General features: G+C 36.2%; 1 protein-coding gene and 1 pseudogene across 17 annotated transcripts in view; both read left to right on the top strand.

The window, feature by feature from the left end:
* The window catches only part of ROBO2 (roundabout guidance receptor 2), a 1,322,570-nt gene that overhangs the window by 529,816 nt on the left and 765,580 nt on the right, over nt 1-27,174 (top strand). The gene's annotated exons all lie outside the window — the stretch shown is intronic.
* Nucleotides 10,288-10,879, top strand: LOC123940003 (annotated as a pseudogene).

Below are 27,174 nucleotides of genomic sequence, written 5' to 3'. Positions count from 1 at the left end.
AATTACAGGAAAGTATTCATAATAAGTATGTTCCACTTATGACCCCCTGTTTGCTTGGGGCCACTCTAATTAAGAAAAGAAACTCCAACGATTTTTTTCTATTTTTGTGACACTTGCCCAAGATTCTAAGTCCCTGAAGGGAGTGTCTCTCATGGGTCCAATGTAAACCACATACCCACTCCGTAGAATATATCTAAGTGGTGACTAGAAAGCTCTGATTCATTCTGTTGTAGTAGTAGAAGGAAGGCAGCTGGATTTCCACAGTATCAAGACTACACACAGTGAGCAGAGATATTTTTCTAACAGAAATAGAAGTGGGGTTAAGAACAGAGAAGGGGTGATGTAAACCAGGTAGCCCCCCCCCAAAAAAAAGGAAGTGTCTACAACATATTAAAAGCAACATTTTAGAGAACTGAGACCTCGTAGCACTGCGCATGAGCCACTGGAACAGGGAAGAACCAGATAGAAACAATTACAGACTCGGACTATCCCAGATACATGATAATATTCTGGACTCAGAGACCCATGTGACCCCAGATGACAGAGCTTCTGACTTCCATACACAGATTTCTAACACTCTCTGTGCACCTGAACAGAATTCCTCTGCGTTTTTTCAACATCCCTGAAATTTGGTCTTTATAATTCCTATAAGCTACAGCCACAAAAATACGCAACGCACAGTTATAGCAAAGACACACTGAACTGGCCAGCGTTCATGGAATTTGTTTGGGTGAGGGCCAGTCAATGGCTTTTTGTTGTTGTTAGGAGAGAACATTAACAATTTGGACATCCCTGTCTTCTCTTTTTACTGTACATGTAATAAATCTAATTTCATCAGCCTTTAAAAGTGCCAATAAAAGATAAATGGTAGCTTTTTAAAAGGCACCACAGAGGAACATGTAACAGAAAGGGCCATTGGTGATTTTTTTCATGCCACTTAATTCAATACGTATGAGAAAACAGAGGATTAGACATTTCTTAATGCTTGAGATGGGAAGACATCTTGCATACATAAATCTAAAAATATTTTCTTACGGCGAATTAAAAGTACAATTTAATACAAATTTGTGTCTGGCAGCTAGCTGGAGCAGAAGTTGTCTATTTGCTGCAGCTGATGCCTATCACTCGGAGGCGCAGTCTGTACCAGCTGAAATCTGTCAGCAGGGAGCCCAGCAGAAGGGCAACATGATAGTCAAAACAGGATGAAACCACAGTCTAAACAAGATGACGTGAGCATTTGTGCAATTAACAGCATCAGCAAAAGTAAAGTTGTGTTTGGAATATTCTGCCAGGAATCCCAAAAAGGCAGGATGCTTATTTTGCCACAGTAATGTTATGTTATATCTGGCTAAATAGAATCAATGGCATGATGGGAAACTCCGCATGGACAGTGGTAAAGGGTACAGGAGAAGCTGATGACAAAGTCTAAGACTGAAAACCATACCATCGCGGTTGCTAGTGGGAGCAGAGCCCGCTTCAAACGTAGTATTCGTGCCGTCCCTCAACTATAGGTAGAGATTGTCTACTGGCTGTTAGCATTGTCAGGCATCGTACTGGCTTTCCAGTGGTCATTATCTGATTTAATTTTTCAAACAAGTTGTGCGGTCCACATTATTAATCTCATTTCACAGATGACGACAAAACCATAAAGGAACAGCTTCAAACACCAATGTAGTGGAACTGTTAGACAAATCTAAGCGGAAATGCCAGTTCCGCTGTGCCTAAAATCTAGGGATTTTATGTAAACCACGGTATTTTTCTGGACTTGATCATTCTTATGTAAAGTATAAACTTTGGACATGATGAGGGCTAAAAGGTTATTTACTGCTTTTCACATGATGCTTGATACGATGCAAGTATTCAACAAATGGTGGAATCGATACTATTATTGTGCTTACTAGGAATAGTACCTTAAAGGCATTTTATAAATAGGTCCTCATTTATGTAGTTTTCATAGAAACTCAGATTGCTAAGAATACTAGTAACTGGGTGGGGGTCATTGAGGGAGGGCGCGTGATGAAATGAGCACTGGGTGTTCTATGCAACTGAGGAATAACAGAACTCTACCGCTGAAACTAATGATACAGTAGAGGTTCATTAATTGAATTTAAAAAAAACAATAATAATAATTGAAGCTAGTAATTACAGTTGCTAACCACGGGCACAGCGCTAAGGATCTTTTAAGCGGGGGCTCCTGGGTGGTTCATTGGGTTAAAGCCTCTGCCTTCAGCTCAGGTCATGATCCCAGCATCCTGGGATCCAGTCCGCATTGGGCTTTCTGCTCAGCAGGGAGCCTGCTTCCTCCTCTCTCTCTGCCTGAGTCTCTGCCTGCTTGTGATCTCTGTCTGTCAAATAAATAAATAAAATCTTTAAAAAAAAAAAAGTTAAACTCTTTTTAAAAAAAAAAGATATTCTAAACGTTGTCTCATTTCTTTGTTCTAGCTCTTTTTTTTTTTTTAAAGATTTTATTTATTTATTCGACGGAGAGAGATCACAAGCAGGCAGAGAGGCAGGCAGAGAGAGAGGAGGAAGCAGGCTCCCTGTGGAGCAGAGGGCCTGATGCGGGGCTCGATCCCAGGACCCTGAGATCATGACCTGAGCCAAAGGCAGCGGCTTAATCCACTGAGCCACCCAGGCGCCCCTGTTCTAGCTCTTTTTGAGTGAGTTATTATCTGAATTTAACTGCTCAAGGACAGAAGCCATGGAGGCTTTGAATCCAAGTGATAGTTTTACTTCAGAGCTTCTCCTTCTCTAATCCAATGCTCATTCCACCTGTCTATTCTTTCCATAGATTTAAAGATAACAAAAATAAGTAACGTTGTTTACTATTAATCTAGCAAATCAATCTATGGAATTTTCATTTGACATATCTTGTAATTAGTATCTTCTAGTTAGTTGTATTTGTTTTTTAAATGCCGTCAATTATAGCCTTTGCTCACAATTTTGTCCTTAATGATGATTTTAATAGCAATGTTTTTAAAAATATAGAATAATTATGAATGTCAGGTTTTATTCAAAATCAGCTTCCATAAGAAGCTTTGAGAGTACCAGAGGACTCAAAGTAGAGTACTAGCCCATCTATAGTGCATTACATTGTTGCTCTAGTAAATATTTTATGAGTATTAACGAGAAATTTAAATCATGACTTCCTCTTGACAGGAATACAGGGGCATTGACCTCTGTGGTTAGTGCCATTTTCTTTAGTTGAGTTTCCTTAGCTAGTTCTCGAGGATACAGTCATAATTCCTACTACCTTACTTTTGTATTCTTATTGAACTATTAAGATTTGCAAGATATTTATATCAAAACTTTTGTGATGAGTTATAGATTTGGTGGAATACACCCTCTTCATGTGTCTAAGAGCTTGCTGCTACTTGAGAGCAGAATAAACAGCATCTGGGGGCTCATTAGAAATGCAGAATGTGGGGCCAGACCCCAGGTCCGCTGAATTAATACCTGCATTTTTCCAAGATCCCCAGGTGAATGGCCTGTACATTAATATCTTAAAAGCATTGTTCTAGAAACCACAAGCAGTAAAAAGCGATGCTTTTGTTGGACCCAACGTAACTTTGATATATAATGAGAATGGAGGAGATTTAGGATATCCTAATGTGCTAGCAAGAAGAGTTTAATTGCAGGAGAAAAAAGAAGAAAAACAAAAGACCTGATATCCTTTTAGGTGCAGAAAATATGGTGGAATTACTGAATAGTATCATCTATTAAATGTAGAAGTTATAAATTTAATGGATTTAGGTTATTTTATTGACTTAGTGAACTTAATTTCCTTAGAAGTATTCTGGCTCCTTGTTGCTAAGGGACGTTGTCATCTTTGTTGGTTTGTTTCACCAGCACTTACATTATTTGTTTTTGTTTGTTTGTTTTGTGTTTTTTTTAATTTATTTGACAGAGATCACAAGTAGGCAGAGAGAGAGGAAGGGAAGCAGGCTCCCTGCCGAGCAGAGAGCCCGATGTGGGGCTCGATCCCAGGACCTTGAGATCATGACCTGAGCCGAAGGCAGAGGCTTTAACCCACTGAGCCACCCAGGCGCCCCAACACTTACATTATTTGCATAAATAGCATGTTTAGGGTTAAAATACATCATGTAATGTTGTTTGCAACTGAGTAAGTATGAGTTAGTTTGGATGCAACTGTTATAAATGATAGTGTAATCTTTTGGGAATATAATATGGTTTTCTAATCTTCCTGAACAGATTTCATATTACCAGGCAATTTTAGTATAAATTCTTCTGGATCAGTGAAATTTTCACACCAATAAATCAGGAAATGTAGAAAGATCTGTGTATGTAGTAAACCACATGTGCAAATTAAACTACCTTATCAAGAGAAATGATTTTTCATATTAAGGCTGTGGGGTTCAGAGCATGGAACAGCAGTAAGTGGAAACCATGGATAGTTTTGGTTTGTTCTGTTTTTAAGAAAAATGTTTAGATTATTGAATTTAACTGTACATACTTGAGTCCCTGCCTTTTCCTCAGCAGTTTTTCTTTGAGCTTTACTTATACCTGGATCTCATTAGTTCCATAAGTTTTTTATCCCAAATAGGATTTGGAGGTTCCAATTGTGTATACCTTATAATACGCCTACATCTATATACCTCTGGAAAGCAGAGGTTGCTATTGATTTGCATTGGATTCTATTTTCCTTTCTTGGCATTCAATCTAGAAATTTGGCTTTTCTGCCAGGGTCTCCTTCTTTCGCCTAAGGCTAAAGGGGAAAGAAAAACCTAAGTATTTATACGCTAGCAATATAATGATGTATTTACTTCATTAGAAAAACCAACAGAGTAGAAACTTTAGGCTAGTAAAAACAATGAATTAGCGGTAGCAAATTGGAAGAGAGGGAGAGGAGGGAATGGAGGAGAAAGAGGAACATGAAGGAGGAGAGGAAGAGGAAGAAAAGACCAACAATTAAACCAAGAAGAGCCGCTAAAAGATTTTTTTTTTTTAAGATTTATTTATTTATTTTAGAGAGTTCTAGAGAGAGAGCCTGAGCAGGAGGGGCAGAGTGAGAGTGAGAATCTCAAGCTGACTCTGAACTGAAAGTGGAGCCCAACATGGGGCCCCATCTCACGACCCCAAGATCATGATGCAAGCTAAAACCAAGAATCAGACATTTAACTCACTGTGCCACCCAGGTGCCCCGAAAGATCTTTTAGACAATATCCAAATCGTTTGTAGCCTGGACTTTATATGAATATTCTCAGATTCTCAGATGGATGAATATATAGTCATGTTTTTTGAAACTTAGAAAATAAAAGATTTTATAGCCTTCCAGAACCTAATAACCTTGGTTTAAAACAAGAGTTAAAACTCCAATACCATAGTTAACAAAATGAAACTTTGGTTTGTTTTTTTTTTAATATTTTATTTATTTGACAGAAATCACAACTAGGCAGAGAGGCAGGCAAAGAGAGAGGAGGAAGCAGGCTCCCCACGGAGCAGAGAGCCCGACATGGGGCTCAATCCCAGGACCCTGAGATCATGACCTGAGCCGAAGGCAGAGGCTTTAACCCAGGCGCCCCGAAACTTTGGGGTTTTTTAAAAGCAATTTAAAATGCTTACTTCTCATCTGTGTTCTAGAAATTACCTTATGGTTAAGACATTCTATTTTTTTTTAAGAATTTATTTATTTATTTGACAGACAGAGATCAAAGTAGGCAGAGAGCCAGGGAGAGAGAGAGGAGGAAGCAGGCTCCCCGCTGAGCAGAGAGCCAGATGCAGGGCTTGATCCCAGGACCCTAGGATCATGACCTGAGCCGATAGCAGAGGCGATCATGACCTGAGCCGATAGCAGAGGCTTTAACCCACTGAGCCACCCAGGCACCCCTGGTTAAAACATTTTAACCCCTGGTTAAAACATTTTAAAAAATGAAACGGTATTTAAGTATTTTAACCCCTGGTTAAAACATTTTAAAAAATGAAATGGTATTTAAGCCCTTCTGATAGAGTTATGTTATCTAAAAATCTTAAAATGTTTAAAGCTTCTGAAAATTTTATACAATGTGAATAAAATATCTGTAATTTGAAAGACTATTACCTTTATAAAAATTATTTTCAAAAATCAGCAGTAGTAAACAGTAATTTAAAATTTACAATACATTTTTACATAAATTATCCCAATTATTTTTTAGTTTAACTAGATATTGTTAACATGTCCATTTTTCAAATGAGGTTCAGAGATATAGAATGGCTAACCCAAGATCTCAAGGTTAGTAAGTGTGGCACTTGGATTCAATTCCAAGTCTCCTGTTCCAAATCCTTTGTCCACAGCATTATACTATTATTACCTCATTCAAGTAACTAAGTCTGTCACTCCCTTTAAAATTAAAGTACATCGGGGCGCCTGGGTGGCTCAGTGGGTTAAAGCCTCTGCCTTTCGCTCAGGTCATGATCCCAGGGTCCTGGGATCGAGCCCCGCATCGGGCTCTCTGCTTGGCAGGGAGCCTGCTTCCTCTCTCTCTCTCTCTCTGCCTGCCTCTCTGCCTACTTGTGATCTCTATCTGTCAAATAAATAAATAAAATCTTTAAAAAAAAAGTTAAAGTACATTATGTACCCATTTGACTTTTGATCTCCTTTCTCTATGGTGCTTCAGACTTTCTTCAAAAATGTTTATGCATAGACAACATTTCTTCACTTTTGTATTCCCTTAGTTTTTTCAATATTATGATGACCTTTATTTGTTCCTCTTGAATTTTATCACAATTAATTCTGAAAACTTGTAGAATTTCTTAAGGCTATTTCGTATTCACATTCTTTTCCTCTGTAGTGCTGGAGATGTCACTCTCCATAACATCTGTAAAACTAAAGATCATGTTCACTCATGTTCACAATTCAATCATCAAAGTCACTGGTTAAAATTCGTAGGTTTAGAACTAACATTGTGGAACATGACTTATGACACCTGAACTTGACAGTGGGCAATCAAATACAATGCATTGCCTATAATCCAATAGCTCTGTGCTATAACCTAATGGTGGTTGAAACAAGGCAACGTATCCTAATTTAGCGATGACTTTTGGCATGTGGTACAGAACCAAAGCTTTAAGAAATAAAATTGTATTGGATCTGTTGCTTTTTCTTAGTTGGTCATGTTTGTCATTCCTATGATAGATGCAATTGATCATAAAGGATATATAGACATAGATACAGATACAGGTTTAGCTACTAGATAAACATATATACCTTACTATCAATTAACAAAGTAGTTATTCTTTCACACTGGTAATTAACAGAATAGTTATTCTTTGCACATATGCTAGTCCCTAAAAGAAATATTTTACATAGATTGTTTACAGCTTACTGCAGTGAATATGATATTCTGTCCAAATTTCACCATGCAGACATTCTTACCATTTGTACTAGTTGGATTATGTTCATAAGGTACATATGGTAAACATCTTAACATGTTTAGAAATCTAAAAACCTGAAAAATTAGTGGATTTCTTGTGCTTCCACATTTGTGTCTCCAAATGACAGTTTCAAGGGGCAATACAGTAATCCCCCCTTATCCACAGGGGATTGATTATTCCAAGATCCCAGTGGGTGCTTGAAACTGAATATAGGACCAAACTGTGTATATTCCCTGCTTTTTCATATATATATATGCATACACACACACACACACACACATATATGAATCTCATATGATATGATATAAAAATATATACGTCATATACCTATATATACATTATATATATGTGTGTGTACATATATATATATGTACACACACACCCCTATGATAAAGCTTAATTGATACATCAGGCACAGTAAGAAATTAAGAATAATAACTAATAATAACATAGAACAATTGTAACAATATACTGTAATAAAAATTGTGCAAATGAGGTCTCTCAAAATATCTTCTTGTACCGTGTTCATATTTCTTTTGATGATGTGAGATGATAAAATGCCTGCATGATGAGATGAACCAAGGTGAATGACACATGCATTGTGACCTAGCACTAGGTTACTCTTGACCTATAGGGACCTCTCCTCAGAAGGAGGACCCTCTGCTTCCAGACCACAGTTGACTGCAGCTAACTGAAACTACAGAAATGAAAACCAAGAATAAAGGGGGACTATTGGACTCCGATTTACTATTAATGAGGGCAACTTATTATTCTCAATACTCAGTATGTTGTCTGGGTCAAGAGTGGTTTGGGAATATTTTGTTCTTTATGTTTGTACCTATTTAGTTGCTCTTCTGAGGTCATATAAGCTAAAATAGCCTATGTGCTTAAGCTCAATGAACTGTTCATAATTCCTTATACTTTTTTTTAAGTCATTATAATTAAAAACTTCAAAATTAGTTTTCTGCATGTTCCCTGTCAATACACTAGCAGATAAAGACAGTCAATCTATAACATATTCTCAGGGATCATTGAAATCCGCTTTTTGACCAATACTGGTCTGTTTCTATAATTTAGTGCTAATGCTGGTAGGCCTTGTGATTCACATCTTTCCTGGAACTTAATTAAATAATTGAACAACAATCAACTTATTCACTCTCAGTGGCCCCACAAGCTGGAAATGTCAATAATAATTCTCCTTTACAGAAGCAAATTCAGTGTTAATTTAGAGCTATTGGTCAGCTTTGTTAAATATGCCAAGTGCACACTTGGTTGTGTCTACTTGGTTGATCTACTGTTGTACAATGGATTTTTTTAATGCATCTTTTTTTATTAGGAGGTGTGACGTAACATGCACACTGTTCCTATTACATATTCAGAAGGGGAAAAGTAATATTTCAATACATGGACAATAGTTTTCTAGAAGTAACGACTTAAAAAATGCCAGTCTCTAATCTCACTTAAAATAAATGAACATTTTTAAAGACATTGAAATAATATTTATCATAGTTTGAAGGCCACAGGACAGTGTTGATCCCAGTGTTGATCAGGATATGCCAGACCCGCTGCCAGAACAGGTTGATCAGGCCAGGCTTGAATCAGTTTACCTTGTCTCTAGGTAGAGTTCTCATTTATCTCATTCTGAAACTACATGTTACCAATAACAGAAAGGATCACACTCAGTGAAATGTACATGAGACTAAGGGTTGAATTAAAATAACTTAATTTTAGTGAAAGATAACTGGAAAGGAGACTACAAACTTGTGTTTGGAGATTGCCATATAGTCTGTGTACAAAAGTAATACTGAAAAAATGTTTTCTTATAAGAAATGTACTTGAGTGAGCTTAGAGAAGGAAGTCACAAATTTAGATAATCTGAAAAGTCATCCTCAGCTAAGAGAGATACAGACACCCCATGGTCTTTGTCAGTGCAACTGAGTATTCTGTCTGGCAACTGAAGCACTCTCAACATAGTTCACAGCTTGATATTATCTGTTTTTTTTTTCTTCAGAATATTCTTCTTTTGATGACTTATTGTTAAGAAAAATTAATATAATTATTGTGTGAGGGCTCCAAAGTACTCAGCCAGCTTGTGACAAAGCTTATACTAATACGTAGTAAGTGGTAGTGTAGGACCGCAAAATTTTCTTTCCTAGGAAGAATTGTAATGTATTTAGAGATTAGATATTTTTATTTTACTTTTCTTAGTATTAAATGTTCTTTCAGTCATGAAATTAGGATGGGAGATGACAAGAGATTTTTTTAGTGATTTCATTAACAAAATTAAAAATTGGAAACATTGTGATGGCCCCCAAATTAAAGAGAAAAAGATTTAGTTGCAATAAAAAATATCAGTCTGGACACTCCTAATCGCCATCATTACTTCCTCAGGCTGTAGAGACAGTATTACAGAAAGCAACACCGCATCTTAGGATTCATGTGGGTGTTTCTGTTGTTGTGGTTCCAGAAAACAAACAAACAAACAAAAAAAAAAAAACACTTTGGTCACTTTGGTCACCTAATTATTATACATTGCACAAGTGAAGTTGCTTCTGTGAATAAATCGGATGCTAAATTAAATTAGTTATGAGTTCCGGGATGTCTCATGGTCTTGGCCATGTGGTGGTACACTCGTAAATGGTGCTGCTTACTGTTTAACGACAGGATGGAGAAGGGGGCAACTCAGTCTGTAACACTGATGATTCCCGTGGTGTGACTACTCCCGCCATAATGAATTTCAAGTGACCAACATGAAATCTCTTCACTGAACATGGTCCTGAGAAAAGACGTGCACAATCAGCTGAACAAGCTATGCTGGTACAGGCTTTAAAAACCACTGCCCCAATGTATCTATTTTAGTTTTATTAGTTTAATTGGAAGCATATCAGCAATTTCCATTTGGTCACATCTGCCACATCTGGAAATGGAGCAGATGACCTGCAGCGGATGATCCAGGCTGTGGTGGATAACATGTGCTGCCAGATGTTTCTGAGGCAAAAGACCAGAGTGCTCAGACAGATGCAGGGCTGTCTGTGGAGAGCTGCCTTCACAGCTGGGGGCATGAAAACAGAGCTCTTTGAAGATGTAGTTTCCGCAGTCAGGAAATGGACTGAGGCTGGAATGAAGGTGTGTATCTTGTCTTCAGGAAATGTAGAAGCCCAGAGCTATTATTTGGTCATTCTACAAACTGAGATATTCTTGAGCTTGATGATGGTCATTTTGATACCAAGATTGGATGTAAAGTGGAGAGAGTTACCAAAAGACTGCAAACAGCCGTCGGTGCTCAACCATCAACATCTTGTTTCTGACAGACATGACTCTAGAGGCCAGTGCTTCTGAGGAAGCGGATGTGCATATCACTGTGGTGGTGAGGCCTGGCAGGGCCAGATGGTTGGATGATGAAAAGACTTACCACAGCCTCATCCCCTCCCTTGGCGAATTGTACTGCCTTCCTCAACCTAGAGGAGTTGTGAGGAAGACTAACCTGTCCTCAGAGTTGTCCCTGTAGTTTAGTTTTATTCTACTGGTAAAAGTAACTTACTTTATTTTTTAAAAATTTTTTATTATTTATTTATTTGAGAAAGAGAGAGCATGAGCGGCCAAGAGGGGCAGAAGGAAAGGAAGAAGCAGACTCCCCACTGAGCAGGAAACCAGCCCTGGGGCTTGATTCTCTGGGACCCAGAGATCATGACCTGAGCTGAAGGCAGATGCTTAACCCATTGAGCCACCCAAGAGCCCTAAAACTAATTTACTTTAAAAACACATACATACACACCCACATGGGTATGCAAATGTATATATATGCATATGTATACATATGCATATATATGTGTGTGTGTGTGTGTGTGTGTGTGTGTGTGTGTGTGTATGTTTACATTGCCTTCCACAGGCACCTACATGAAAAAAAATCTCAGTTCAGTGAAAAGAAAACTTACTTAAAGATGCTTTCTATGCAAATATTGTTTGAAACCACAACCCTAACTCTTATTGAGGGCAAAATGTAGCCAATAGAAGAATTACGGCAATGCGGATCAGACATGTTAGGATTCCCAAGTCGTGTGCCAGAATGGAAAGGTAAATTTGAGAAGTTATTCCAAAGTCTTGTTATTTTAAAACTTGGAGTAGTTCACAGACTTATTCCTGTAATAATTCATTTCTTTTGTAAATTATCAGTTAGAAAATTTCAATAGCTGAATTTCAAAATATTAGCCTCCCTCTATACAAAACCCAGTTACTTGTTTCTACTCCAGGAGAGTGAAACGGGGGGAAACTCATTTGAGCCTTGAGGAAGCAAGCATCAATAACTGAGGAAACTTACTAATCATCATGGCACTCCCAGAAAGTGTTTGCTTTACCAGTGAAAAGGGGGCATTGATGTAACAGCTAAAACAGGAATATGGTTCTTAATGTTTAACAGAATAGTCCTAGTCCTGCCAGTTGTTAATGATTGTAGATTTTATAGTTGTTTTACTAAGTGCTTTTTAGCACAGTTTGAAAATACATGCTATTTACTGTTGAAAAAGAAAAGGTTTACTAAAGTCATTCCATAAAAACTTTCTAAAAAACTTTTCTAAAAAAAAAAACATTCCATAAAACTTTCTAAAAAACTTTCTAAAAAAAAAGAGGCCTAATAATGTAATATTTTCCTCCAGAATGGATGTAAATTTTATAACAGCATTATTTATCGAGGCTCGATCCTAATGGGATGTCAAATCAATTCCATGTTGTGATTAATAAAAAGATTTTCTTCTTCAAAAAATGAAATAAAATAAAGTCGAGGAAATATAGTAAGCATCACATCTACTGTATCTACTAGGAGCTCAGTGTGTAGCGTAGGTGGTGATAGGAAGCGCCCTCTTCTTTGGAAAAATAAACTTAAGGGGAGAAGTCGTATTTTTTTTTCCAACTCCATGTGTTCTTCCAAACTTTGATTTTTTTTCATGGCCATATCTGCATTGTATACTTCAGAAAACAACTAATTTTGCAGCAACTAAATTTGTTTAACATCAAACATAGTGATGGTTAAGAGAAATCAAACTCCATAGGCTTCCATCTCCAGGTTTAGAAAACAAAAATGATCCCAATATAAAAGAAATCCCATATTAGAAATAAAAATAATGCATTAAATTATAAATACTAATTTAAAAATGCCATAATGTACACATAAGTTTTTTCAAAAGAAAAGACTTAAAAAACTATTTATTCTTTATTATAGTATGACAAGATAATAAATAGTATATTTAACAGTATTGTGGTGGGAATAATAAGTTGATGTATGACGATTATTTAGAAATAGGTAGTTAACAATCAATTAGTATTGATTGCTGAAAGTAGTAGAAACTATAAATTATCAAAATATTATGTTGTTCTTTTGTCTATTATGTTGACAAGATAAGTTATGACAGTAATTTGGAAATCACTTATTTTGTGCTAGACACTATGTTAGCTCCTGGGATACGAAGTACTTTTTATCTTCAAAAGGTCTTACTTTGTCAAGATTCTATGATTTAATGATAAAAAGAACTATATGTGATCTTATTAATTGAACAATTGCTATAGTTTGAATCTGCACTAAAAACCAAGTAAACACAAGAACACAAACTGGAGACGTCCCATCAATATGTCTTCGGCCTTACTTCATCATTGAGTTCTACTGAATTCCGAAAGCCTGGGAGGTTTGACTGATCAGAGCAGACAAATATGCCAACTCCCTCCTTTGACACCTCCCTTTGCCAAACTGGGATAACTCTGAAGTATGCATTTTAAACTTCATTATCCCTAAACTTCATTATCCAGAATTTTCCTCACAGGACTAACCTTTAGTGTCCATAGTATCTGTCTTGATAATACTTTTCACTATGCTACCTAACATTCCCTATTTCATTCTCCTGTTGGTGTTGTTCATACCGCTCAAGTAAACCACCTGTATTCTAATCCTTGCCTTGGGGTCTCTCTGCTTCCAGGCAACTCCAAAACAAAACACTAGACTAAATTTACAGTCTCACAGGGAGATCATATACAGAGGTTAATTACCCATAAAATTTTAGAATATTATGGCAAGTAGTACTGCCCTCAGAACAAAAGTACCTGAGCTCCTTGTCTTGATTCTTCACAGTCTAGTTTTGAAACAAGAAAACTTCTCTTCCCTGAACTCAGTTGTCTATTAATTTATCAAGTAAGAGCTTGGATGGCGGAATGATCGAGACTATCCTCCTAGGCTACCTTTATGATTCTAAGATTGTCAATCTCCAGAAGGTTTACTTCCATAAATGGTCTGTCATACTTTTGAAAATTAAAGTTTGGGTATGGATAGATATTTCTTAGGAATCTGAGAAGTTCTGTGAATGCATTCACTCTCTCATTCATTTATTTCACAGAACTTATTAAATATCTATTCTGCGTACATCACTATAGATGTACATTATTAATAGGCAGCTACTAGCCACCTGTGACTAACTTTAAATTTAAATTAATTAAAAGTCAATAAAATTAAAAATTCAATTGTCAGTCTCTCTAGTCACATTTTAAGCGCTCAATAGCCATTATGTGTCTAGTGCCAACTATATTGTATGGCACAATTATGGAATATTCCCATCATGGAGAAAATTATATGAGAGCTGTTTGGAATGATGAAAAAGTTAAATCCGACAACCAGCCTTCAAGAAATAATACATAAAAACTTCAGTAAAATATGAATATACAGTTGGGCATAATTGATATTAAGTGAGTATTTTCAATCACATACTTTAAAATCATTTATACATAAGTTTTCAGGGAAGGCTTTGTGGTAGATAATCTGAAGGTTAGTCAGAAAAGCAGACTGTAACAGACTTTAGGGGCATTTAAATAAAAATGGGTCAGGGAAGTTCTTTGAACATTGTTTAGACTTAAATTAACAGAAAGAAACTATAGAGTAAAATTGTAAAATATTCAAATAACACTGCTTTAAATATATCTTTATAACTGCTAATGTTATAAGAATATATAGATGAGAGTTACAGAAACAATTGAAAATTTCTTTGTCTGATATATTTTAATTTTCTTACTTGATGTAAGTGGAAACTGTTTATAATAATAGAGCACTTTCAGAAAACTCGCTTTTTGCATTAGGTTCTTCAAATTTCATATAGGTTGTCATTCATGTCTTTCTAATTTGCATCCACCACAATACCCAATAATAACTAAGAAATACCTGTTAGATGATGTCATAGGTAATTATCACTCCTCCAGTCTTGTAATCTTTCTTTTGGAAAATATAACATAATATAATATAATATAAGGTGATTTAAAAACATCTCTTTAATGCCCAATGTAGTTTAATTGTGTTTACATATGTATATTTCCTTGGGTTGGATTTAAATTCTCCCCAAGCTCTGTGACCTTGAGCAAGATAAGTAAATCCTTCTTCACCATATTTTCCTCGTCTCTAAATGAGTTAATAATATTACTTCTAGGGGCGCTTGGGTGGCTCAATTGTTAAGCATCTGACTCCCAATTTCAGCTCTGGTCATGATCTCAGGGTCTTGGGACTCAGCTCCCAGCTAAGCACCATGCTTAGCAGGGAGTCGGCTTGAGATTCTCTCTCTCTCCCTCTTCCCGTACCCCTCCTCCCCCTCACTTGTGCTCTATTTCTCTCTCAAAAATAAATAAATAAATCTTTAAAAAAGAATAATAAATTACCTCCATTGACTGTAAGGAAGTAAATGAATTAAAGAATCTAAAAACATTTAGAATAGTGCTTGGCACAGAACAAATTCTCTATAAGGGCTTGTTTGCAAATATTGTTGCTGTTCTTATTGTTGTTTTCAGATAGTCATTAGGACATCATTAGAATATCTGGGATCCACTACAAATAAGACCTGAGTTAAGAAGTCTAGCTGTATAATCAGATACACCAATAACACTTTCATCGATAATGAGTGAGCACATCCCTTTGCCCCCTTAAGTGGGAAACCTATTAGGAAGTGCTTCAGTTTACCTAACACCTACCTTTACTCCTTTAAAAAACTGGGAAAAAGGTATTTTGGTAAATGCCTTGATATCCAAAATAGATGTTATAGAATATTAATTCCCATCATACCCTATAAATATGGATTTTATAACTTCATCTTTCTGCATTTATTAATTAAAGGGAGATTATATTTGTTACCCAGACATTAAGTAAAGTGCTAAATCCAAAACCTGTACCCTTTAAACCTAATCTTGACCTCTTAATAGCAGAGACTCTCACTGCCTTGTCTAAGAAGAAGCTCTGTATGTTCTAGATGTGCGGTAATTATGTTGATTTGCCTAAAGGAGTGTTGTTGAGATCATGATGTCATCTCAAGGGTAATGGATGCTTCAGGGTTGTTGAATATTTAATTTGTCAGAAGAGGTCAAAGGAAAGAGATGTTATGCTACGTTTCAAATGTTTTAAGATAGAGAAAATGAGAAGCTCAAACAAACCCATAAAAATAACTGACGGAAACCTCCATATACACAGCCCCAATCTGAAAGAACAGTGATATTGTGTAAGAATAACATGCCTATGGTGTGATTAAATATCTTTCATTATAGTGTAGTAATTATAAAATTTATATTAGCAAATACATCTATGTACTCTGCCTGTGTATTTGGCAGTTGATGTTGTAGTCACTCTTATTATTTTAAAAGTGTGATGATTATTGTACATATAATACTAAAAAAAAGTTCATATACATGTACATAAAAGCATTATCAGCAGTTTCCTGGGAAATATATATTAGTTAAATTTAGAGTAATCGTTAAGTAATTGTGTGCATTTGAAGAGCTAGTCTCTTAGTTTATTTCTGGATTAATATATATTGAATGTATATCTTAATATCAAGCCCCAACACACCCTTGAAAGTAGTATCAAGTAATCTTTTTAAAAACATACAACCTCCATATTGTTACTCTTTAACTCTTGGACTATAGTAACACTTTCTTAATATTTAGGTGTTGTGGTTTTTTTCCCCCTGAGCAATTTTTTCAGTGATGATAGAAATGTTGCCAAGACACAAAATGAGTAAAAGGAAGCGGGTAAGATGGCCACTTGGGACTGTAAATGTAATTGCTTTTCAGAAGTTACTTGGGCTTAGATTATAATCACAAATTTCAATTTAATACATGTACTTATTCTTGAAGTCTTGTTCAAACTGATTATTAGAGTCATTCTTTGTACACAATTTGAGAATGAAAATGAATGATACTTAATTTCTACCTCTGTGTCATTATTCAAATAAGGTTTGTCATCCCCAGATTCATGGAGCATTAGGGATCCATGGATAGTCTTGGAGTGGTTACGATAAATAAGTCCCCTGAATTTATTGCAAATCTGTAGATGTTTGCATGTGTGCAATTTTGGGAGAAGGCCTATAGTATAATCAAATCTTAAAGTGTAGCACTGGTGGCAAAACTTTGAGATATGAAATATAGCTCATTGGATTAAAAAACTAAGTAATGAAAGGCCACCGGAAGGATATTCCCTAACTGTTCATAATGCACAACACTTTAATCTTTAGGATATGGTATTTATTCTATGTCTACCTTAATCCATACTCTTTTATACTGTGGCTTACTTTTGAAAATGAATTATTTGCAATTAAAATTTTATTTCTTAAATTATTTATCTAGGACGTTTACTGATAAATATCTTTAAAATGCAAGAAGTCTTAGGATGAAAAATGTGTATATTCCTACACCGCTCACCTAGTAGAGACGAGCATTGCTTTGAGTCTCTTGCCTATCCTAGACTCATACATAGATGATAAACAGAAAAAAAATAGATTCTCTCTCTCTGGGTCTTACATTAAAATTAGAACATATTATACACACAATCTTGTGGCTTGATGTTTTAATTTAAAAATACACTTTAAGGGGCACCTGGGTGGCTTAGGCAGTTAAGCGTCTGCCTTCAGCTCAGGTCATGATCCCAGGGACCTGGGATTGAGCCTGGCATTGGGTCTGTACTCTGCACAGAATCTGCTTGTCCCTCTCCCTCTGCCCCTCTTCCCCACTTGAGTGGTTTCTCTCTGTCTCCTCAGATAAATAAACAAAATCTTCTAAAAAAAATACACTTAAAGATCAGTCCACATCAATGCATACAGAACAACCTCATTCTTTCAATGTCTTCAAATAATCCATCGTGTGGGTGAACCATGATTTATTTAACCTGTCCCCAATCAATAGACATTTAGACTGCTTTCAATCCTTTCCTGCTACAAACTGTGATGCGATGATTACTTTTGAATATAGAAAACTGTTGTATGTTTAGTTCCTTGAAATGGGATTGCTGGTATGAATGGCATATGCATATTTAATTTTTATACGTTGGATGAATTATCCTCCATAACAAATGTTCCAAATTTTCCTCCATAGACAACATTAACTTACACTTCCACCAACAATGAATGACTGTGATAATGCAAACTTTTAAGAATTTAGCGCCATTGACTTTGGTTTTGTCAATCAAATCAATGTGTTGGGATTATATTCAGATGACTTCTAGTTTAACTTGTTGGCATAGTTGAGGAAAAGTAACGTTTCAGACCTCTGCAGTTCTCTTCAAATGCCTTGTCTTGTGAAAAATAAAAAATGCCACAATTGCTGTGCCAAATACTTAGTTGAAATCTTACGACTATTGGGTATTAATACAACCCAAAGTCTTCTTGGCCTAATAGTTCCATTACTGTTTTATTCAACTAATTAACATGAAAGAGCCCATTTGTATTAAATATGTATTTATTTAAGCCATAAACTAAAAGGGGAAAAAATTCTATAACTCTTTAAAAGATTGTGTCAGAGATAATAGCCTGAAAGACATCTAAAAGTTGAGCCAAAAAATATCTGAACCAAAAAAGAATCAAATTGTATGTGAGAAAATAATGAAATATATGAAGTGTAGTTTTTACTCCTTCTGTGCATCCTCTCCTTGCCTATAAATGAAAGTGCTGAAGTGCTCCAGGAAATGTTATGTTTTTGTAGCATTCCAGCCCTGGTAATAATTCAGGAAGCACTAAAAATGCTCATGAAAACTGTGTTCCACAAATTAACTGAAATTCACACATGGTTAAGTAAGCAACCTAACATGCCTAAACAAACATTTTATATGGTTTTTCATTACTAAACCTTGAAAACAAATCCACTGAAGTAGTTTGTTATCATCCATTTAAATGATACCATCTAATTTAATCAAAAGCTTTTCTTTAGGGCAAAATAGTTCAGTGTGTGTGTGGATGTTGATCTAAATGTTGCTGAAGAAATGAGGCAGACGTTCTAAGTATGACTTGGATTGTTAATGAGTATCTTTACACATAGCTTTACCATGACAAGGTGATCAATGTTTGGTTTCCCTGTCCTCCATAAACCACAAGACAGAGTGCTGCTCGTGGATACTGAGTTCAAATCTCAGACCTTTGCAATCTGCAGGCATAAAGCTAATGTTTTCACAATATCAAAGAAATAGGTCTTTTTTTGGTAAGATTGCATAATTCCAAGATCAGCATCCATCTGTGTATATATTTTTTTTCTCTTAGCTTATGTTAATAGCTTTATTTGACAATTTAATGTTTTCCTTTTTCCTCCTAACAGCAGGTGAAAGAATTCATAAATCTGCCATGAACAGTTGCCAATGAATATTCATATCTAGGATGTCTGATTGCAGCAGTTTGACATTTTTATTTGATTTCCATCAAGAAAAAGAAATGCTTTGTCTCTTAATTCGTAATGCATTCTAATCGGTTTCCGCACATTATACCCCTGGTTAAGTTATTGTAATTGTCAGTATCAAACAACTAATTTGCAAAATAAGAATATTTGTTATAACCCAGAAAAAAATGTGACCAACAATTATTCGCACAAACTCATTGAAAATACTATGCCTTTGAGTTTTATTGGGTAATTTGTATTTAAAAAACAATGTCCATACTGAGGACCTTCATTTCTTATCCTAAATGTACTTTCTACTGAACGGGCTGATCTCTCCTGTTGGATGAGCTTATCAGGTCTCTAGTGATGTAGGAGCTCAGGAGTAGGTAACATAAGCTTAGAGGGATCTATTTCCTGTGAATCATGGTTATGTGATTAAGAAGACATAACTGGTTCAACTGGAGACAATACAGGTTTGGTACAAGTTTAGTTGGTATTTGTGGGTATCTGTTAAAAATCCAGACATTCACAGCAGCAAAATTAATTTTTTAATGAAGTGCTTTTAGATTATCCTGCTTTAGGATTGATCATTTTTCCACAATTCTTCTTAAGTTAAAGCTACATAAGACTCATCTGGAAAGCTTGCTAAGATACAGATTCCTGAGCCATAACCCTAGAAATTCTTATTCTCTAAGAATTGGGTGGGGCCCAATAATTTTTATTTCTAACAAGTTCTTAGGTAGTGATGATACTGATCTACCAGAGTGTATTTAAATGTCTTATGGTGCTGGCTCTCTGTTGGTCTTCTATAAATATACACAAGTCTTTCAGATGAAAACACAGTATGGCAAATGATTAAGAAGCCTATACTGGCAGACAGATTGCAGGAATTAAATGGGGGAGGAGTGTTCAGAACAACATACACATTCAACAGTTCAACACAACGAGTGTTTTTTTAATCCGGATTCTGCATAGTGTTGTTTACATATGGTTTATATTATATGCAAGGAGTTAAAAACTAAGAGTAATTTATTTTTTAAATCCTCTTATGAAGTAGAATCTGCATTCCCCAGCTCCATTTTTTTATTAAAAAGCTGAATATAATGTAACATAAATTAATGAATCTCTGTTCTTAATTATCTATGAATAAAATACAAGAGAAAAATATCTTAACAGATTAGAAGAGAAAACCGTGGGAATTAGAGGGCATTTCCCTAGCCTGTTACTGAATTCAAAGGATTTATTTTTACCTACAACTTATGAAATGCTGATCTCTTTGTTTTGCAAAGTAGACACATATTTTGAAAATTTTTTTAAATTTTAATATGTCTTCACTACCAAAAATAATTTTGTTGGCCCATTGGGTTTACACACTGACTGTGAACAAAAGTGGGTTTTTGTTTGTTTGTTTGTTTGTTTTTCCCCTGTGATGGTGGTGGTAAGGGTTGTTTTAAGCAGTAACTTTTCCCAAGACATTGTGAGAAACCCAAACTTCTTAACTTGGTTTCTCTACCTCAGTATCATCCCTTCCAAGGGTTTTCAACTCTGTTTCCAGGCATTTTTCTGAAACACAAATATGACCATGCAATTTGTTATCTTACTTAAAATCTTTTAGCAGTCCCATTGCTTTCAGCATAAAATGAACATCTCTTAGTCATGTTCACAAGGTCTCTCATCATTTGACCCCAGCCTACTTCTGTAAGTTTATAGCTAAACATTGTACTCCACCCATAAAAAAGCAATTTGGGATTCCTTAAAAACACCATGTATCCTCAAGCTACTGATCCCCATGCCTAAAATGTCTTCATCTCTTATCTTTCCCACTTAATTCCTATTTGTCTTTTTAGGACTCAGCTCATTCTTCTACTTCTTTAAAAAATTTTCCATTGTGGCCCAAGTTTCTATTAAGTCCCTATTCTCGGGATCCATCTACATACTTCTAGGGTAGCAGGAGCTGCACTGTTCACCCACATCTCTGTAGTCTTAAACCCCTAGAGAACAGGAGGGTGCCACATATAGCCCAGTTTACCACAGTGCCAACAGGTAACAGAAATTCAGTAAAAACTTTAAAAAAAAGTATTTTTAAAAAAAGTATTTTTAAAAGTATTATTTTTTAATTACAAAAATGTTATTATTTTTAAGTTATTTTTATTTATTATAAGTGTTATTATTTTAGTATTTTAAAAGGTTATTATTTTAAAGTTTCTTTTTAATTATAAAAAGGTTATTAATTTCCAACCATGTCATGAGTAATGAGAAGTAAGATGTTGATATCTAAAATTAAACTGTAGAAGATCTGCTAAGAGCTATTACAGTGTTTTGAATGGGAAGGTGACACAATACATACAATGATTTAGGTAAACAAAGATAATGAATTTAAGCTGTTATAGTAGCTCATATGTGGGATAAGGAAGATCTACATTTGTGTGGTGTTAATGTTGTGAAGTAGAGAGAGATATGTTGAATGAAAGCCTTGATAACCGCATGATTTCTGGACTGGAAGATAAGCACGGGGGCGGTGTAATTAGACAGAGAGTGAGGAGAAGAAGAGACACTTGTCTCATGAGGGATGATGGGATTTTTGGAAAAACCAGGTTTATGTAAAGGTCAGTGGAAAGCAAGGAAAATCTGTAAATCATTAAAAATAAGACTCCATGGTATGAGTGGGGTTCTGAGTTCGAGATTTTGAATACGGGTATCAGTTGAATAAAAACAGGGCTGACGTCATGAGCACCGAGACATCTACTTTGTCGGGTAAGAGCAAAAAGAGGTCAGAGGATAAAAGGCCGTGGTAACAGAGAAAAAAGAGATCCGACCAAAGAATATATGGCTTTCAAGAGAGAAAAGGTCAATGTTACCAAGATAGTGACTTTACAAAATTTCTAAGTCTTTGTGTGCAATAAATTCTTAGTCATGTGTACTAGATATTTTGAAGTTTTAGACACATACGAAAGTGAAATGTCCTTGTGACTAGCCCACATGGATTATTTTGCTGAGTGACTTTTCTGCTGTCCTGCTCTCGGCTTACCCCCAAGTACCCCAGTCCAAATAGAGTGTGTGCAGCAGCACCGTCTGATGACTCCTGTTTTTCCAGAGCTCTGCTTCTTCCCTTGTATCCCAATCTTCCCTCATCCTTGTCCTTGGTTGCCTCTCTACTTCCTGTCTCCTACGTTCTGTCTGCCTTCCTGCCCCTGACTATAACTTTACATCTCTCCCAAGAGACCCACCGTGGGGGTCTTCGAGGATGTGGCGAGACCACATGGGAAAAGCACAGAGATTTCCCATAACTTCACTGAAACTGCCTCAGCCACAGTCTCCAGCAACATCTTTTCCCCACCAGAGCAGTGGTGGCTACGCATCTTCTCCCTGTTCCATTGGCTAGCATATGGCAGTTAACCATTTTTTGGCCAGCAGAGTTGTGATGTCCTAGACCACTTCCTTTGTTCACAGAACTGCCTTGCTGTTTAAAATTAAGTGTGACTCATCCGAACAATAAGGAAACCAGATGTGACATCTGTGGCAAGTCTACCTCTCACCACCGCTGAGATACTGGGATGTGAATGCTCTTCATCATTACTGTGTTGTTAATATCTTGTATTACAAATGATATTTCATGTATCCCGAAAGAATCACGTGCCTTTGTGTAGCGATAGGTATTATAAAATTATTTTGAGCAAGTTATTTAGTTTGATATACAAATGAGGCTTTGGTCTAAGGACAATTATCCTAATGTCACAAGAGAAGTGACCAAGATCCAGTGTGGCTGAGTGATTTGCTCTCACTGACATGCACGGATGTAGCATGGCTGACCCCGAGCTGGTATTTTTCTCATGAAACCCACTTGGTAACTTTTAGTTTCTTCATATTTTCCCTGATGATAATAAATTTGTGGAGCATATTCTCTTCTCAGAGGCTTTTTATTTCCATTTTTCATGCAAAAATACTATTTCAGGAGGGCCGTTTGCAAATAAGACAATTGAGAGATCATGGTTCTCAGGAAGAGTTCTATCCATGAGTTTGGGGCAGAGCTAATACTCGAAGCCAAACTTCATGATAATTATCCCTATATGATTTTTATGGTGGATGCTGTCCTCTGGGTCCTTTTTGGTTTTGTTCCTTTTCTTGGTTCTCAGAACGTACTCGAGGATGCATTATCTTCAGGCAGTCTTTATTTGGTACTACTACTGAAACATTGAGGAAATTCACATTTCCATGCTCCTACCACATAGCCTATTGTCTGCCACCTTTCCTTACTGCTTGGCCCCTTAGTTTTCCATCTTTGTTCCACGTTTTCAAATAGTCTGATGACTTCTTCACTACATATGATACATCATACTTAATTCTCTATGATTAATTCTCTATGATCTAACAACAAACTTTTTAAAAAGCCTTTGTCGCTATTTTTTTCTCAGACTCTTACCTTCAATGCACAGATGAATGGTATACCCTTTCCCCCCATAGCCTCACCCACTTTTTAAAAACAGGGCTTTTTTTTTTTTTTTTTAATGTGTATGTGCATATGTGTGTGTGTGATAAAAGGAAGGCATGGACTTTCTCATCAGTCTAGCCATATCAAACTCTGAACCACCATTCAGCTAAAGTGGTTCTCATTCTTGGCGAAGTCACCGGTGACCTCCAAAATGACCTCCAAAATGTCAAATCCAGTCAGTGCCCTTCCCTCTTCCCCTGACTTCTCTGTAATATTAGTAAGACCTAATAACTTCATTATTTTCAAATTCTCAGCCTTTCTCTGCCCTGATAGTCGAATATCTCCATTTTGAGAAAATAGGGTAAAATAGTGAAGAGGAGGGGCACTAGAGCCACCCTAATGGACACCACCACTGAACAGTGCCATATTGAGCAACTTTTAACTTCTTTGTGCCTGCTTCCTTTAAAATGGGGGTAATAAGGGGCGCCTGGGTGGCTCAGTGGGTTAAAACCTCTGCCTTCGGCTCAGGTCATGATTCCAGAGTCCTGGGACCCAGCCCCCCATCGGACTCTCCGCTCAGCGGGGAGCCTGCTTCCTCCTCTCTCTCTGCCTGCCTCTCTGCCTACTTGTGACCTCTGTCTGTCAAATACATAAATAAAAAATCTTTAAAAAATAATTTTAAAAATGTGGGTGATAACAGTGCTTCACGTATCCGCTAGGTACTACTGATAGAGTTGTTCTGAGGGTTGAAAAGTGTTACCACATGTAAGGTGCTTATGGTAGTGCCCAGCATCTACTACTGGCTGTGGAAATGACCCGATTACTATTGTTACCATGGTCAGCCCCGCCGGCACCACCATCACCTCTGTCGCTTTTTTTCCTTTTCCTCCCCCTCTCTTCTTCCACCCACAGTTTACACATTGGAGCTCCCTACAGCTCCCTTCTCTGCTTTCTTATGTCCTCTGAGTGGTCTCCAAGGCTATCATATCTATTGTCAAGGTGCCATGTCCGTTTCACGTATTTTTACGCCTCACGTATCTTTATATCCTGCCATTCACACGAATTCCATACTGGTATCCTTCACCACCTACTAGACCTCTCCCTTTTAAAGTCGCTCTGGTATTTTTCCGTCAAAATTTCTAAATCTTGAAGTTAGTATCTTCCCTCAGAACATGAATTTTCACTCAGTAGTCATCCAAGCTAGAAATCTCTACTTGCTTTTCCTCCTTGCCTCCACTTCTAACGGCTATATCACTAGGAAGAGATTTTATTACAAGTGAACAGAGACCTCAAGTAGAAAGGGCTTATGTATGATCATTTATTTTGTTTTAATTATATCTTCAGAAACTCAGACTCTTGTAGGTCACTGTTCTCCCTTCCTAAAAAGGAGACTTCAAGGGAGCTGATAGAGTTCCAGCCATCATGCCTGTAGTTCTGACAGCAATTAAAAGAAAGAGATTAAAAAAAAAAAAAAAAAGGCAAACCTTCCATCTTGCAGATAGTATTTGTTCCCTGAAGCTGCTATACAATATCCATCCTCTTTATCCCATTTGCCAGAACTTGGTCACATGGTTATATCCAACCACAAAGAAACCTTGGGAGTGATGTCTATTCTGGGTGACCTTGTTTTCTTCTAAAAATTGACATAGAAGAAGGGAATAATATTTTTGCTTTTTTAATTTCAACTTTATTGACATATAATTGACATCTAAAATTGTAAGTTATTTCAAGCTACATCATGGTAATTATACACATACACTGTGTATGTGTATAAAGACTCCTCCCACCTAGTTAATGAACAAATCCATCACCTGACATGTTTATCTTTTGGGGGACTTAATGAGTGGTCTCCAATATCTATTATCTTATAAATTATAACTTTACAGTTCCTCATATTTTTTCCTTTCTTCCATTTCTCATTTTCTCCATGGCCCCTGACCTAGCTTAATGTCATCATTCAAAAAAGAGCAAATGCTATGAAATTTGGTCTCTACATTACTAATAAAGTCAACTTCCTAGAACACAGGCCTGATCATTGAAACTCTCATCTCAAATTCTTCATTAACTAATCCCATAATATAACACTGGCATTTTTTGTTAGAAGGGCAAAAATTATACTTAGTAATGAACATTGGCCTAATTACAGAATCTTAGCTCCCAACAGTCTTCGTAGCTTGTCTTGCAGCCACATCAAATTGTTTGCAATCTCTTGAGGTTGCTGTTCATTTATTTGTCTTTGTGGGTTTGTACATGCTATGTCAAAAGAGCATGAAATTTTTTCCTCCCCTTCTATGTCCTTCAAAATCCAGCTCAGACATTACTTTCCTATTCATTTTTTGTTCATTTTTTTTATGTCCTTTAAGATCCAGCTCAGATATTACTTTTCTAGGTTTGCTGTTGTTGTCTGTGAAATCAGGGTGATTTACTCACTTGCACCTTCATACCCCATACATCGCTTTATCTTTTATACATCATACATTGTAGAGTTGAACTTACTCTGTTGTAAGAGGTATTTTAAACTCTAAAACTGTGAATGCCATGGGTACCTGTTGGACTTGCCTGTTCATCTGCTACATAGATATAGAATTGTAGGTACTCAATAAAGGTTTGTCGAGCTCTTAAATATCTGAAGTTAAATTTATTAGCGTACATAATTATTATAATATTGCGTGTTATGCCTGTAAAGAAAATAACCACCTCCACCAACCAATGTTTCAAGCAAGAAAAACACTAAACTTTACAGCACATCTAAATCCATACTTGAAGAAATATAGTTAAATTACCTTTTACTCCATAAGTGCCTTTTCTTGGTATTTAACAAGATTTTTGTTCTTTATATGAAAAGAATCCTGATGAGTCTTAAGGAATTCTACTGTCATGAAAGGTCAAGGTTTCTAGTACAAAAGAATGAATGTTTCCAGGTGAGGGCACATTTCCCAGGGGCCTAATGTAGTTCTCTGGTGTAGTAATCCTCTACATGTCATTCTAGTGAGTTGAACAAAATCCTCCTCCAGAATGGGATCACTTGTTTAATAGGATCTGGGTCATAGATTTTAGATATGATAAATGCTTAAGGTATATATGGGAACACTGTCATTCACAGTATGTTTTATTGGATGGCTACATGTCTGCAGTTTCTTGTGTTTACAAATCTGATTGTTTTTTTATAATATGGAGGCTCTTTTCCTTGATTTATATTTTCAGTAAAAAACTCCTCACAGTATGAAAGAAAGTAGATTGAATAATTTCTCACTTCAATCATTTTGTTCTGGAATATCAGTTAAGGTACCAAACTTCCTTCACTTTATCTTGATGAATAGGAAAATTATTCCACAGACATCACAGAACTAATCACAAGAATCTCTTGGTCTCTGTATTTCATATCCCATGTTCCATTTTTTCTCATCCATTAGGTCTCTAAGGTAGAATTGCCAGAAACTCAAGTTGACATCATAACATTTCCTACTCCCAGCGTGTGCCTTTATTTTGACATTCATCAAAAAATTGTGTCACTGTACGTGTGTGGGTGTATGGAGGTCTCCACATATGAGCAGCAATTTGCCATACGTAAAGAAAAAGCAGTTTATCTAGCCCTTGATAGTAATTTGTGTTTAACTTTGATATCTGCAGCCAAAAAAAAAAAAAGTTTTCTTGCCTAACAATTAGCTAAATAGATAATCAAACATGGTATATATATATATGGGAATGTAAACAACTAAAATCAATCT

This window comes from Meles meles, chromosome 4 (genome assembly GCF_922984935.1).
Source record: "Meles meles chromosome 4, mMelMel3.1 paternal haplotype, whole genome shotgun sequence".
NCBI classification, from domain to species: domain Eukaryota; kingdom Metazoa; phylum Chordata; class Mammalia; order Carnivora; family Mustelidae; genus Meles; species Meles meles.
The sequence above is the reverse complement of the archived record's forward strand: the minus strand, read 5'-3'. Positions and strand labels throughout refer to the sequence as shown.